Consider the following 16560-nt stretch of genomic DNA (forward strand, 5'->3'; position numbering starts at 1 on the left):
TACATTGGTTATGGACAACACTGCCTGTCTCACTTATGACATCAGTTTGAAGCCAGTCTAGTGTCTTACAAAACACCATGCAGACAGACCTTCATGGGGCTTCTTAGGGCATCAGGGCCTAGAAAGGCCACCATTAAGACACTATGTCAATGGAGTTCTGTGTTCTTAGCCTAGTGGTCAAATTTTCCCATAAGAAAACAATTGCCACATTTTTTTTACTCATAGGCAACAACATTGGCCATCTCAGCACAGAAGCCAAAAACCTAATGGAAGTGTAAATGTAAGATGTGAGGCACATTGTCAGGACATTCTGAGCAGTCTCTGCACCTCATACTTATTATGTAGTTAAAACGAGTAGTTCAGCACACATGGCTATCAATCTAGCACCTTTCACAGGCATGAAACTCAAATTAAACAAACATAATTTCATTATTTAAACCAGGGGTGGGCAAACTTTTTGGCCCGAGGGCCACACTGGGGTTGCGAAACTGTATGGAGGGCCGGATAGGGAAGGCTGTGCCTCCACAAACAGCCTGCCCCCCACTTCCTGCCCCCTGACTGCCCCCCTTAGAACCTCCGACCTATCCAACCCCCACCCCCCGCTCCTTGTCCCCTGACCACCCCCTTCTGGGACCCCCCCCACGCCCTGACAGGTCCCCTGGGACTCCCACGCCTATAAAAACCCCCCCGCTCCCTATCCCCTGACCCCATCCACACCCCCATCCTGACAGGCCCCTCGGGACTCCCACGCTTTTCCAACCCCCCCGTTCCCCATCTCCTGACTGCCCCCCAGAACTTCCACCCCCGGATCCCTGTTCCCTGATGGCCCCCTGCCCCTTATGCAACCCGCCCCGCCCCCTTACCATGCCGCTCAGAACAGCAGGAGCTCGCAGCCACGCTAGCGGGCAGGAGCAGTGGGCCAGAGCACTGGCGGCGCGGTGAGGCTGTGGGGGAGTGGGGACAGTAGGGGAGGAGCCGGAGGCTACCCTCCACAGCCGAGAGCTCAGCAGCCGGGCAGGACAGTCCCGCAGGCTGGATGTGGCCCGCGGGCCGTAGTTTGACCACCTCTGATTTAAAGAGTGCAGTCTTTTAAAAAACATGAGGAAAAGGTATGTACTAGGATGGATAAGAAAATAAGACCAGTACATGAAAAGAAAAAACTACCTTTTAAATGTAATTCCTGACTTAGCCTTGCTTTGATTTTTCTTATTTATGGATACAGCATAAAGTCAGAATTAGTTAACATGCTCCTTATTTCTCAATTAGCAAATAATGCACATTAAAAATTAGGACTGTCGATTAATCACAGTTAACTCTCATGATTAACTCAAAAAAATTAATCGCGATTAAAAAATTAATCATGATTAATCGCAGTTTTAATTGCACTGTTAAACAATAGAATACCAATTGAAATTTATTAAACATTTTGGATGTTTTTCTACATTTTCATATATATTGTATTCTGTGTTGTAACTGAAATTAAAGTGTTTATTATTTTTATTACAAATATTTGCACTGTAAAAATGATAAAAGAAATAGTATTTTTCAATTCACCTCATACAAGTAGTGCAATCTCTTTGCCATGAAAGTACAACTTACAAATGTAGATTTTTTTTGTTACATAACTGCACTCAAAAACAAAAGAATGTAAAACTTCAGAGCCTACAAGTCCACTCAGTCCTACTTCTTGTTCAGCCAATCACTAAGACAAACAAGTTTGTTTACATTTACAAGAGATAATGCTGCCCTCTTCTTATTTACAAAGTCACCAGAAAGTGAGAACAGGCATTTACATGGCACTTTTGTAGCCAGCATTGCAAGGTATTTATGTGCCAAATATGCCCTTCATGCTTCGGCCACCATTCCAAAGGACATACTTCAATGCTAATGATGCTCGTTAAAAAAAATGCGTTAATTAAATTTGTGGCTGAATTCCTTGGGGGGAGAAATGTATGTTCCCTGCTCTGTTTTACCCGCATTCTGCCATGTATTTCATGTTATAGCAATCTTGGATGATGTTGTTCATTGTAAGAACACTTTCACTGCAGATTTGACAAAATGCAAAGAAAGTACCAATGTGAGATTTCTAAAGATCGCTACAGCACTCAACCCAACTCAACCCAAGTGCCTTCCAAAATCTGAGAGGGACGAGGTGTGAAGCAAACTTTCAGAAGCCTTAAAACAGCAACACTCCGATGCAGACACTACAGAACCCGAACCACCAAAAAAGAAAATCAATCTTCTCCTGGTGGCATCTGACTCAGATAATGAAAATGAACATGCATCGGTCTGCACTGCTTTGGACTGTTATCAAGCAGAATCTGTCATCAGCATAGACGCATGTCCCCTGGAATGGTGGTTGAAGCATGAAAGGACATATGAATCTTTAGCGCATCTGGCACGTAAATATCTTGCGACGCCGGCTACAACAGTGCCATGAGAACATCTGTTCTCACTTTCAGGTGACATTGTAAACAAGAAGCAGGCAGCATTGTCTCCTGAAAATGTAAACAAACTGGTTTGAGCGATTGGCTGAACAAGAAGTAGGACTGAGTGGACTTGCAGTCTCTAAAATTTTACATTGTTTTATTTTTAATGCAGGTTTTTTGTACATAATTCTACATTTGTAAGTTCAACTTTCATGATAAAGAGACTGCACTACAGTACTTGTCTTAAGTGAATTGAAAAATACTATTTCTTTTGTATTTTTACAGTGCAAATACTTGTAATCAAAAATAAATATAAAGTGAACACTGTCCCCTGTGTATCCTGTGTTGTAATTGAAATCAATATATTTGAAAATGTAGAAAACATCCAAAAATATTTAAACTATTATTTAACAGTGTGATTAATCTCGTGATTAATCACGACTAATTTTTAATCTCGTGATTAATCACGACTAATTTTTAATCGCTTGACAGCCCTATTAAAAATGTAAATAATCTAAATGGGTGCATTGGCACAAACATCAAACAACATATACTAAATTTTCTAAAAGGTACCAGTTTGGGCTCATATAGAAAAATAAACGGAGTTACAGGCATTACACAGTCTTTTCTACAAGGACAAATTAGCTGCCTAATACAAAATAGGTCCTTGCTGTCAAGGGAAAAATGGGATTTTAATATTTGACTCCTGATCCAAAGCTCACTGAAGTCAATGGAAAGACTCCCTTTAACTTAACTGGGCTCTGAATCAGGCCTTTGGAGATGTGATTGCAAACATCACTTCTATGTTGAAGACCCTAGGGAAAAATGCAAAATGGGAATGTCATAGAGATAAATGTGCTAATTAGTGGTATCTAAGTACATTAGACTGGGGATTGGGGAGTATGAATTAGGGGAGTTTTTATAATGTCTGGGAAATTTTGAAACTAAAGTGGAAATACGACTAACTTTTTCATTTTAAAGCTCCTAAATAACTTTATTTGTACTAGAAACATGGTAGCTAGTCAGATATCATCTAATTTCTAGAAATCTATTAATTTAATGCTAATAAGAAATATAAAACCGGATACTCACAGGAGTAAGGCTTTACAGTATCACATTTAACTTCAGGGATGTTGCTCCCCATGGGAAGATTCACAAGCTTAGGCACCTCTGTTATGTAGCTAAAACTACATAAACACTAGAAGCACTGAAATTCTGTTCAGCTATTATTGTTTACATCTATAGTATATGTGCAAATATGAATTAATACAGCAGTATGGTATTTTTCTTGGTACTTGTCTTGTATTTCTCTACCTGACAAAATACTTTTGCCACTCTGTAGTTGGAATGCAACAAAACAACAATTAGTTTTTGCAAATAAGGTTTATATGGAATGAACCTAATGTAGCTATTAATGAAAATGTTTACTGGTTGCATACAAAATGAGCTTTACTTTAGAGGCTTCGGTGTTTGATATATATAGAATTTGCTGAAAAATACAGAATTATATAACTCTGTATTCCCTTGGCCAATATTCTCCTTGTCTTTGAATCCTTATTTACACATCACAGCTAATATAATGCTCTTGCCACTTCATCTGTTCTGTTTCTTACTACTTCTTTTTCTTACAATTATGCAGTATAGTAATAGTTTAAAAACAAGTAAAATATAAAGTTTTTAATATAATTCATTTCATTTAAAATAATTACACAAAAACAGAACACCACAAAATATTTTAGCCCTAGATATTACTCTAACAAATCTAGCAAATGACAGCCCTCTAGTGGCTAAATGCATGTATGATCATACAACTATAATGTACTAACAAACCATACTCTAGTAAAAAGAAAAGGAGTACTTGTGGCACCTTGAAGACTAACAAATGTATCTGAGCATAAGCTTTCGTGAGCTACAGCTCACTTCACCAGATGCATTCAGTGGAAAATACAGTGGGGAGATTTCTATACATAGAGAACATGAAACAATGGGTGTTACCATACACACTGTAAGGAGAGTGATCATTTAAGGTGAGCTATTACCAGCAGGAGAGCGGGGGGAAGAAAACCTTTTGTAGTGATAATCAAGGTGGGCCATTTCCAGCAGTTGACAAGAACATCTGAGGAACAGTGGGGGGTGGGGGGAGGGGGAATAAACATGGGGAAATAGTTTTACTTTGTGTAATGACACATCCACTCCCAGTCTCTATTCAAGCCTAAGTTAATTGTATCCAGTTTGCAAATTAATTCCAATTCAGCAGTCTCTCATTGGAGTCTGTTTCTGAAGTTTTTTTGTTGAAGAATTGCAACTTTTAGGTCTGTAATCGAGTGACCAAAGAGATTGAAGTGTTCTCCGACTGGTTTTTGAATGTTATAATTCTTGACGTCTGATTTGTGTCCATTTCTTCTTTTATGTAGCGACTGTCCAGTTTGACCAATGTATATGGCAGAGGGGCATTGCTGGCACATGATGGCATATATCACATTGGTAGATGTGCAGGTGAACGAGCCTCTGATAGTGTGGCTGATGTGATTAGGCCCTATGATGGCGTCCCCTGAATAGATATGTGGACACAGTTGGCAACGGGCTTTGTTGCAAGGATAGGTTCCTGGGTTAGTGGTTCTGTTGTGTGGTGTGTGGTTGCTGGCGAGTATTTGCTTCAGGTTGGGGGGCTGTCTGTAAGCAAGGACTGGCCTGTCTCCCAAGATCTGTGAGAGTGATGGGTCGTCCTTCAGAGTAGGTTGTAGATCCTTGTTGATGCGCTGGAGAGGTTTTAGTTGGGGGCTGAAGGTGATGGCTAGTGGCGTTCTGTTATTTTCTTTGTTGGGCCTGTCCTGTAGTAGGTGACTTCTGGGTACTCTTCTGGCTCTGTCAGTCTGTTTCTCCACTTCAGCAGGTGGGTATTGTAGTTGTAAGAATGCTTGATAGAGATCTTGTAGGTGTTTGTCTCTGTCTGACGGGTTGGAGCAAATGCGGTTGTATCATAGAGCTTGGCTGTAGACAATGGATCATGTGGTGTGGTCTGGATGAAAGCTGGAGGCATGTAGGTAGGCATAGCGGTCAGTAGGTTTCCAGTATAGGGTGGTGTTTATGTGACCATCGCTTATTAGCACCGTAGTGTCCAGGAAGTGGATCTCTTGTGTGGACTGGTCCAGGCTGAGGTTGATGGTGGGATGGAAATTGTTGAAATCATGGTGGAATTCCTCAAGGGCTTCTTTTCCATGGGCCAGATGATGAAGATGTCATCAATGTAGCGCAAGTAGAGTAGGAGCATTAGGGGACAAGAGCTGAGGAAGCGTTGTTCTAAGCCAGCCATAAAAATGTTGGGAAATGGCTGAATATAAGTCCTAAATTATAGTGGGCAATATTCCCACATTTCTCCACCATATTATGTTATACTGAAAAATATATCATTAGTGATCTGCTGAGTAGACTAAATATAAAGTTCCTACACACTTAGCATAAATACTTTCAGTGGCAGAATAAACTCACTTCTTCACATTTGGAACGATGTCTTTTTCATGTACTTGTACACACATGTTAAGGCAGTATTTAAAACCTGTACTGTTGTCCTGTATGGTTGTGGGTGGTACCCGAATGAATTGGGCAGCTATAAAAAAAATCTATAATCTAGTGTTTGTAATGATGATGGGCACAGTTTGGGAATGATTTCATGAGAAATTGGTAAGCAATTTGTGTATATTTAAGTAATGGCTCTGAAACAAAGTGGTTTCAAAGTAATCTTCTGATCTGAAGACTTTTCTCATTTTACATTATCCAAACCGAAGGATTCAGCAGATGCTCTGAAAATGTACCTCGAAGCAAACATTTCTAACATGATCCAACTCAAGATAGAAATGTGATATAAAAATTCCTTGAAGTTAACTTGGAGTCAGCAAACACTAAAAGGGTATGACTTAGTGCATTCTCTTTTGGCTTTTCTGGATAAAATTAATTGGCAAGGTAGAATTACCAACAAGCCTTCCCCCCATTTTATTTGGCCTCCTCACCATAAAAAGAGATAAAAACATATTGGAAGAATGGCTTGAAGTTTACTTTTTTATTATTTGCTGTATATATTATGTGGCACCTATCAAACACTCTGGGTTTTGCACAGATGCATGCAATTATCCTCCTATAATGGTGGTTTTCTTAACTTCTCAGCATATCTTTAAAAAAGGGAAGACGCTTCTGAAAGTTTTGCCTTTCCCCCTCAAGACTGACACACACAACATTAACACCATCTTCTACCCAATAAATCACCCCAACCAATCAAAATTAAAAAAAATTACTCTGAAATAAATCAGACTAGACAAAATTAATAATCTAATAAAAAATAATAAAATATTGCATTAAATCATCAGTTAGGTCAAATAATAAACAATAAAATAATCATCTAAATACCAATATCAAAACCAAAGCCCTACCCAAGCACAGTTTTTACACTGAAAAGGGAAAAGTGCCAGAAGGTCCATGGAGTCCACAAAGAATTTAGGTATCACTATTGATTTTATGTGGAAGGCACTCAAATATTAGTGATGGGCAGCATAAAATCCTAAAATAGTATATTTTGTTTCTTGGTTAGAGGATATTAGCAAGTACGAATATAGAAATTATAATAGAGTACAGATGGATTTTAGGGATCTACATACACATGTAGTCACCCTACCACAGTCTTTCCCTAGGTAGAACCAGACCAGAATCAGTGCCCTACCAGGACATTGAATATGTATTCCCTTCCCCATAGGTCATCAAATATGTTTTTCTTGCTCCACATGAGCCTAGAAAAGGCGTTTTGTGACCAAAGCCCTCTCTTTGTCCAGCTACACTTAGGAAAGCCCTGATGTGTGTCCATAGGCTTTTCTGTTACATGGAACATCCTGTCTGGAGCAGAAAAATGAGATCTATTGACTGTCAAATATTCTGTACAGTCATATCTTTGACAGGAAAAGCCAAATCAGGGTCTACAAATAAGTTATGGTTATATAGAGGTTTTCTAAATTCATCTGGAGTCCTGGCAAAAATATTGGGATGGGAAATCTGATTAGAGTACCTCCTGACAGTTAAAATAGTATGACATTGCAGTGTAGACAGAACAACAACACAATTCAGTCATGTTCCCAGCCCTAGTGGGCAAGGCTGCAGCAAGATCTCCACTCCCCCTTCACAAGCTTGTACAGAGATTAACATTCAGAATCCAATTCTGTAGACTTGCAGAGTAATTTCCCTAGCACCCTCTTGATATCATCGTTACTAAAATCTATAGGATTTCTCCGTAAGAGGATGTTTGGCCTTATTAATAAAAGTATTTTGGGGGGAAGGATAGCTCAGTGGTTTGAGCATTGGCCTGCTAAACCCAGGGTTGTGAGTTCAATCCTTGAGGGGGCCATTTAGGGATCTGGGGCAAAAATTGGGGATTGGTCCTGCTTTGAGCAGGGGGTTGGACTAGATGACCTCCTGAGGTCCCACCCAACCCTGATATTCTATGATTCTAAGCCAGGTGTTTCAGCGATTGGGGAGGAGCAGAGGATTGGGCCAGAAGGGAAAGGGGAAGAAGAGCTGTCAAGCTTTCTGATCCCTCCTCCCCACTGCTGGAGAGCTGTCTCCTTCCTGCAGCCATGATTTGCTGCTTACACCCCAAGAGGGGAAAGCAACCAATCAGAGGGAGATTTCCCCCAGGCAGGGCTGAAATATGTGCCCTACACTGCAGCACTAGTTGTATTTCAACAACACTGAACTTTGAGACTAGTAAAGCAGCATGGGTTGATTTAAATCATGGTTTAAATCATCAATTTTAATATTGTTTTGCTTTTGTACTTTTTAGTTATTTTCCTAAGGAAAGGATACATTCTCATTTGTTGGTAACTATTAGTTGATTTGCAAACATATATACCCTTTACACTAAATTTAGTACTACTTTTTGCTGACCAGCTGGATACACTATATCTATGCACATTTATTTAAGCAATTATGTGGCTCAATTTACATTTATTCAGATTCTTAATTTTTGATTTTTTATTGTGGTAGAAAATGGTGAATGATTCATTTCTTATTTACCAGAAGATGATTTTTTTTTACCTGTGATTTGTGTCAAGCTCTGTTTGGATGGAAATTCAAATTCAACTTTTTTTTAAAATAAAACTACCTTCAATGTACTTGAGACATAACAAAAAGAGTTTATCAAAACATGTTTTGTATTTAAAACTAATTGAATTATTAAACAAAGGAAGTATTAGCCTTAGTTAGTGAATTGAACCATTTGTTTCTGGTCACCATATCCTTCAAGATTTCAACAAGTAGAAATCACCCTCTCAAGCCTAATTTTAATTCATAGATTGGAAGAGGACAGGTTTTCCTGCTTTTCCAACTCCCAGTTGGTTTCTTAACTTAGTCATTGAACTGAACGAGTTGAATAAACGGAACTTAAGAAAATATTTCTCTGTACCTGCAGAGAAAGCACGGGCTCTCAAAAGCTCATTTAACACTTTAACAAACTCTGGTTCCAGGTATTTAGCCAGTGATGTCACCAGCATATTGGTTTGATTTTTTTAAAAAACTCTAGCAGGAAACATACTTAATACTTAATTTTAATTAAGTATTAATTAAATACTTAATACTATTAATACTACTTTTGTATTTAAAAAATTATTTTAATAGATTATACAAAGTTTAGGACTTAACATAGGTTAAACAATTTCAAATTTAATTTTAAATAGGTGTATTTTTAAAATATAAACCTGTATTTGATTTAAGTTTAAAAAATATGATTTAAATAAAAAATAAATTGTTTTTAATTATCCATTGTTATCCAGCCTGTAGTAAAGAGACAATATAGCAAGAATAAAGAGACAATAATTCAAAACTCCTTATTATGCAGTGACTGAGAATAAATTATTTTAAAGTTTCACTTGCTCTTCTTAGAGGGCCCAGGCTCACATTCAAAATGTAGATTTGGTAATATAAGTAGGTGGTGCTCCCAAAATGCTCTGAAATAAGGACATCCATAAACTGACTCCCCCTTTCTTAGTCTCTGAATCATAAAATATAAACCTCAGCCTAAACTTTTTCCCAAATGTGGATTTTCCTAGGGTTTCCTTTTTCTTTGTCTTTGTCATGAGATTCCTCTGCCTCAGAGACACATTCCAAATCCTCTTATGCTCCTGGAGTAGAGCAAGTTGGACACCGATTATCTAGCCTTAGAATATCTCAGAAAAATTAGCTCTGCGTCCATAAACACAGTTTACATACCTGACACAAGGATTACACTGTACAAGAGTCCTGCATCTGCAAGGTCCAGCATCAGGCACACGGACAGAAACAGCTCTGTGATTTGCAGTTTTAGGTTTTGCAACTTTAAATCTAAATCAGTTTAGAAGCTGAGGTGCAACACATACACACAAACTTTCTGGTGTCTTACCATGTGCATTAATAAAACTTTGAATACACTCAGGAAAGTTAATGACGCTCAAAGGTAATCCATGAAATCGGTATCACGTGCAACAAAAATGTAGTCATTCACTGTGTAGCTTCCACTCTTCATAAGAAAGAATGCCCTGTTCTGTGAAGCTTTGCCCTGAGCAAATAAGCAGACCTACCACTATCACTCATACTGGCTTAATTTATGGTAAATTTTAAGAATCTCACGCAGGGCTGTCGTTAGGATTTATGGGGCCTTATGCAGTATTATTAAACATGCTCCACTGAAGGCGGTCCCCAGCCGGTGCCACTGACCCCAGTGTGTTATAGAATCATAGAATATCAGGGTTGGAAGGGACCTCAGAAGGTCATCTAGTCCAGCCTCCTGCTTGAAGCAGGACCAATCCCCAACTAAATCATCCCAGCCAGGACTTTGTCAAGCCTGACCTTAAAAACTTCTAAGGAAGGAGATTCCACCACCTCCCTAGGTAACACATTCCAGTGTTTCACCACCCTCCTAGTGAAAAAGTTTTTCCTAATATCCAATCTAAACCTCCCCCACTGCAACTTGAGACCATTACTCCTTGTTCTGTCATCTGCTACCACTGAGAACAGTCTAGATCCATCCTCTTTGGAACCCCCTTTCAGGTAGTTGAAAGCAGCTATCAAATCCCCCCTCATTCTTCTCTTCCACAGACTAAACAATCCCAGTTCAGCCTCTCCTCATAAGTCATGTGTTCCAGTCCCCTAATCATTTTTGTTGCCCTCCGCTGGACTCTTTCCAAATTTTTCCACATCCTTCTTGTAGCGTGGGGCGCAAAACTGGATACAGTACTCCAGATGAGGCCTCACCAATGTCGAATAGAGGGGAATGATCACATCCCTCGATCTACTGGCAATGCCCCTACTTATACATCCCAAAATGCCATTGGCCTTCTTGCAACAAGTGTACACTGTTGACTCATATCCAGCTTCTCGTCCACTGTAACCCCTAGGTCCTTTTCTGCAGAACTGATGCCTAGCCATTCGGTCCCTAGTCTGTAGCGGTGTATGCGATTCTTCCATCCTAAGTGCAGGACTCTGCACTTGTCCTTGCTGAAATTCATCAGATTTTTTTTGGCCCAATCCTCTAATTTGTCTAGGGCCCTCTGTATCCTATCCCTACCCTCCAGCGTATCTACCTCTCCTCCTAGTTTAGTGTCATCTGCAAACTTGCTGAGGGTGCAATCCACACCATCCTCCAGATCATTTATGAAGATATTGAACAAAACCGGCCCGAGGACTGACCCTTGGGGCACTCCACTTGTTACCGGCTGCCAATTAGACATGGAGCCACTGATCACTACCCACTGAGCACGACAATCTAGCCAGCTTTCTCTCCACCTTATCGTCCATTCATCCAGCCCATACTTCTTTAATTTGCTGGCAAGAATACTGTGGGAGACCGTGTCAAAAGCTTTGCTAAAGTCAAGGAACAACACGTCCACTGCTTTCCCCTCATCCTTTATCTCGTCATAGAAGGCAATTAGATTAGTCAGGCATGACTTGCCCTTGGTGAATCCATGCTGACTGTTCCTGATCACTTTTCTCTCCTCTAAGTGCTTCAGAATTGATTCCTTGAGGACCTGCTCCATGATTTTTCCAGGGACTGGGGTGAGGCTGACTGGCCTGTAGTTCCCAGGATCCTCCTTCTTCCCTCTTTTAAAGATGGGCACTACATTAGCTTTTTTCCAGTCGTCCAGGACCTCCCCCGATCGCCATGAGTTTTCAAAGATAATGGCCAATGGCTCTGCAATCACATCCGCCAACTTCTTTAGCACTCTCGGATGCAGCGCATCTGGCCCCATGGACTTGTGCTCATCTAGCTTTTCTAAATAGTCCCGAACCACTTCTTTCTCCACAGAGGGCTGGTCACCTCCTCCCCATGCTGTGCTGCCCAGTGCAGTAGTCTGGGAGCTAACCTTGTTCATGAAGACAGAGGCAAAAAAAGCACGAGTACATTAGCTTTCTCCACATCCTCTGTCACTAGGTTGCCTCCCTCATTCAGCAAGGGGCCCACACTTTCCTTGACTTTCTTCTTGTTGCTAACATACCTGAAGAAACCCTTCTTGTTACTCTTAACATCTCTTGCTAGCTGCACCTCCAGGTGTGATTTTGCCTTCCTGATTTCACTCCTGCATGCCCGAGCAATATTTTTATACTCTTCCCTGGTCATTTGTCCAATCTTCCACTTCTTGTAAGCTTCTTTTTTGTGTTTAAGATCAACAAGGATTTCACTGTTAAGCCAAACTGGTTGCCTGCCACATTTACTATTCTTTCTACACATCGGGATGGTTTGTCCCTGTAACCTCAATAAGGATTCTTTAAAATAAAGCCAGCTCTCCTGGACTCCTTTCCCCCTCATGTTATTCTCCCAGGGGATCCTGCCCATCAGTTCCCTGAGGTTGTGAAAATCTGCTTTTCTGAAGTCCAGGGTCTGTATTCTGCTGCTCTCCTTTCTTCCCTGTGTCAGGATCCTGGACTCGACCATGTCATGGTCACTCCCTCCCAGGTTCCCATCCACTTTTGCTTCCCCTGCTAATTCTTCCCGGTTTGTGAGCAGCAGGTCAAGAAGAGCTCTGCCCCAGTTGGTTCCTCCAGCACTTGCACCAGGAAATTGTCCCCTCCACTTTCCAAAAAGTTCCTGGATTGTCTGTGCACCGCTGTATTGCTCTACCAGCAGATATCAGGGTGATTGAAGTCTCCCATGAGAACCAGGGCCTGCAATCTAGTAACTTCCATTAGTTGCCGGAAGAAAGCCTCGTCCACCTCATCCCCCTGATCCGGTGGTCTATAGCAGACTCCCACCAGGACATCACCCTTGTTGCTCACACTTCTAAACTTAATCCAGAGACTCTCAGGTTTTTCTGCAGTTTCATACCGGAGCTCTGAGCAGTCATACTGCTCTCTTACATACAATGCAACTCCCCCATCTTTTCTGCCCTGCCTGTCCTTCCTAAACAGTTTATATCCATCCATGACAGTACTCCAGTCATGTGAGTTATCCCACCAAGTCTCTGTTATTCCAATCACATCATAATTCCTTGACTGTGCCAGGACTTCCAGTTCTCCCTGCTTGTTTCCCAGGCTTCTTGCATTTGTGTATAGGCACTTGAGATAACTTGCTGTTTGTCCTGCTTTTTTAGTATGAGGCAGGAGCCCTCCCCTTTCGCGTTCTCCTGCTTGTGCTTCCTCCCGGTATCCCACGTCCCCACTTACCTCAGGGCTTTGGTCTCCTTCCCTCGGTGAACCTAGTTTAAAGCCCTCCTCACTAGGTTAGCCAGCCTGCTTGCGAAGATGCTCTTCCCTCTCTTCGTTAGGTGGAGCCCATCTCTGCCAGCACTCCTCCTTCTTGGAACACCATCCCATGATCAAAGAACCCAAAGCCTTCTCTCCGACACCACCTGCGTAGCCATTCGTTGACTTCCACGATTCGACGGTCTCTACCCAGGCCTTTTCCTTCTACGGGGAGGATGGACGAAAACACCACTTGCGCCTCCAACTCCTTTATCCTTTTTCCCAGAGCCACGTAGTCTGCAGTGATCCGCTCAAGGTCATTCGTGGCAGTATCATTGGTGCCCACGTGGAGAAGCAGGAAGGGGTGTCGAGGGGGCACAGCCACTACCCCCGCCCGCGGACCCCCAGAACTCCCCCATTGCTGATATACACCGAGCTTTGTACACAGCAGATGCTGTGGCAGTGGCTCAAGGCGGGCATCCCGCTGTCACAGGGGGGCTGCATCTTGTCAGAGCCCACAGCCCTCCTGGTTCTCCACGAGCATTTTGACAGGAAGTACCAAGCAGAAATAACAATAACAATAATACAAGTGTGTGTGTGACAGAGTGTGTGAGAGAGACAGAGAGAGAGCCTGTGTGTGTGTGTGTGACAGTGTGTTGGGGGACTGTGACTCGTGAGAGGCAGAGTGTATGTGGGTGTGAGAGACTGTGTGTGTTAGGGAAGTGTGAGAGACAGTGAGCGCACTGTCACTTTAAGTCCCCTGCGCCGCTCAGCCCGGCTCCCCCCGCTGACTCAGGTGGAAGTTTGGCTCCTCCTGTCCTGGCCCCAGCTCAGCCCCCGTTGGAGACCAAGCAGCGCAGGCAGGCAGGGTCCAGGAAGGGACTCCACTCCGGGCAGTGGTGGGCCAGGCTGCCACACCGCCATTGACCGTCCACACCACTCTGGGCTCCCCGGGACTGGGGCAGCAGAGCCGGAGACTGGAGCCCTCAGCTGGCCTGCTGAGGAGCAAGTGAGCGAGGGAGGCAGGGTTGGGGTCGAGGAGAAGCCTGCCAGCCCAGCGCAGGGGAGGGGCTGGTGAAGAGAGGATTCCAGCTGTGGGCAGTGAGGGGAATGGTGCCCCAAATTTTTGGGTACCCTACGCAGCTGCGTATGCTGCATATATCCAAGGACAACCCGCGTATGCTGCATATATCCAAGGACAGCTGCTAATGAAGACATTTGTAATGTATTTCAATGAGACATTTAAAATCTCACTCATTTGAAACTGACATTTCTCTGAACTCTTGTAGAACTCTCCAGATATTTGCTCCCTTACAGTACCAGCCATTCTATTCTTTTCTTAACCAAGAAAGGTATGCAGCTACCCTTTCCTTCAACAACAGCAGATGATCTTTAATTTAAAATTCATTCACTCATCCATATGTCACAGACATAATCGTTGTCTGAAGATCTGTACTATGGACCTACCAATCTTGCACAGTTGAAGGGAAATATCTGTGTTTTAGATTAATTATTTTGCAGTTCCCTGCCTCTTGTGGTAAATGATTTGGCAATGTAAATTAACATAAGACTGATTTTTTTAAATAATTTTAAAAATTTCTTAATTTAAATGATCATGTACTGCAGCATAGGCCTGGTAACAAAAAATACCAATATTGGTGTAATAAAGAGTAAGTACGTCTGTATTAATATGTAAATTACAAAAGTGGAGTATGGTAGGGAACTAATCTGAGAAAATCAAGTGTAACCCACCCACCTTCTGGGTGTGGTGTTCTTTCCCATTCCATCTGAGACCACTTAGAGATTAATGAGTCTCTTCTACAGCTTTAGCTAAGGGCTATATGGCTTTTAGCTTATGCAGTAGAGGCTCATGCATTTAGCTTCAGACATCCCAGGTTCGATCCTGCCCGCTGACGACTGGGGTCTGTCAGTGTTACACAAGCAGTTTTGTTTTTTTTAATTAAAAAAAAAATCCCACTTACCACAGAGCTGGTAATATGGAACAGTTTGGAATACACAATTCTTGAGAGGATTTGCCAGATCACAGCAGACAACTGCTCCAGCAGGTCTGGTAAATGAATGCTGCCTGAAGGAAGGAGAAAGAGCAAAACTTGTGGCAAATTTGGGGGATTACTTCCCACTTCAAATATGGAAGATTTGGGGCATCTCCTATGCTTTCATATAAATGAAGCAGCTGTAGGATAATGTGATTCGATTGTCCATCCGCCCAAAGGAGCCTCAGTGATGACCCTGTGCTAAGTCACAATTCTTTTTCCATACTCCCAGAGAGAGACTTGGGCAAGTCTGGAGAAGATGCCTGCACAACTGAGGGAGATTTGGGGAAGGTCTAGAAAATTTCACTTATATTTCAGGAGATTGGAGGCAAAGTTGTAGCTTCCCCTTGCCCTTCATCATGTTAAGTTTTGTGGCAACTCTAAGAAGCTTCCTTCCCACTCACTCACCCCTAAAGGCAGTTCGGGGGGAGAGGGGAGCCTTCTCTTACTCTTGAAGGACAGTCTGAGCAGTTGCTTCCTCCCCAGATCAGAGACTAAGAGGCCAGGGCTGGATTAAGGCACAAGTACTGTTGGTTCAGGGTCCTATATACTGGGGTCACATGATAAAAACAGACTCTCAGCTTTCATTAAAAATACATTTCTATCCCACACCCATGTAAAGAAAAACTTGAAAACATGACCCAAGATGGCTGGCTGAGTCTGCAGACAGCCTGAAACAATAGCTTCAAGGGCTGTGAACTGCCTCAGCCATTTTAACTCTTCAACTTGCTGCCACCCGGGGGGGGTGGGGGGGTGGAGGCAGCACCTGGGGCATACCTAGGTCTCTAGATTGTCTTAATTCCTCCCTGGCTGTGGGCAGATCTGTTTACTCTTTTCTCTCTCTCCCCAGGAGGGAAGCTGTGAGGCGCCTCCTACCTGTAATTATTCAAAAACCTAAACCCAGGGTTTCATCTTTAAAACAATCATGCCTTTGGGACCTCTCTCCTGCACGTCAGGGATCGCAACACTGCAAAAAGAGGACTGAGGGGTCTCAGCTCCCCCACCCCAGGAGGGAGGCTTGAGAGAGTGAGTCACTTTCCTTTCCTCTCCTCTCCTGTACGGACTGGGGATGGTGATGGGGGTGCACCCCCTCTTTCTGCTCGCACATGAACACGGCTGGGGCTTTGCGGAGTTACCTCCGGTCCCTCCTGCCCCTACTAAGAAGCAGGCTGGGGTGGGCGTTACACCCGTGGGGCCCGGGACACACCCCACGGTGCGGGAGAGCTGGGCCGCTCCTCTCTTCCCGCGAGCGGCTCCTTCCCCTTTGGCGTTTGTGTCCTGCAGGAGGTGCTAGCGCTCGCGCAGCGGCTCGGCGCCCATAGCTAGCGTAAGGAGTCGTCGCCTGGCGTTTGGTTGAAGGCGGCGGTTTCACTGCTGCTAATGCGCAT

The 16560-nt window shown here is 42.8% G+C and overlaps 1 long non-coding RNA gene across 1 annotated transcript in view; it reads right to left on the reverse strand.

Annotated features, from left to right (window-relative positions):
* LOC141994917 (uncharacterized) overlaps positions 1-15144 on the reverse strand; it is a 266061-nt gene extending 250917 nt beyond the window's left edge. The window contains exon 1 of the long non-coding RNA XR_012641219.1: positions 15101-15144. This is a non-coding gene — a long non-coding RNA (uncharacterized LOC141994917). The remainder of the gene's footprint in view (positions 1-15100) is intronic.
* Between the last annotated feature and the right edge of the window lie 1416 nt (positions 15145-16560).

This window comes from Natator depressus, chromosome 10 (genome assembly GCF_965152275.1).
Source record: "Natator depressus isolate rNatDep1 chromosome 10, rNatDep2.hap1, whole genome shotgun sequence".
Classification (NCBI taxonomy): Eukaryota; Metazoa; Chordata; order Testudines; family Cheloniidae; genus Natator; species Natator depressus.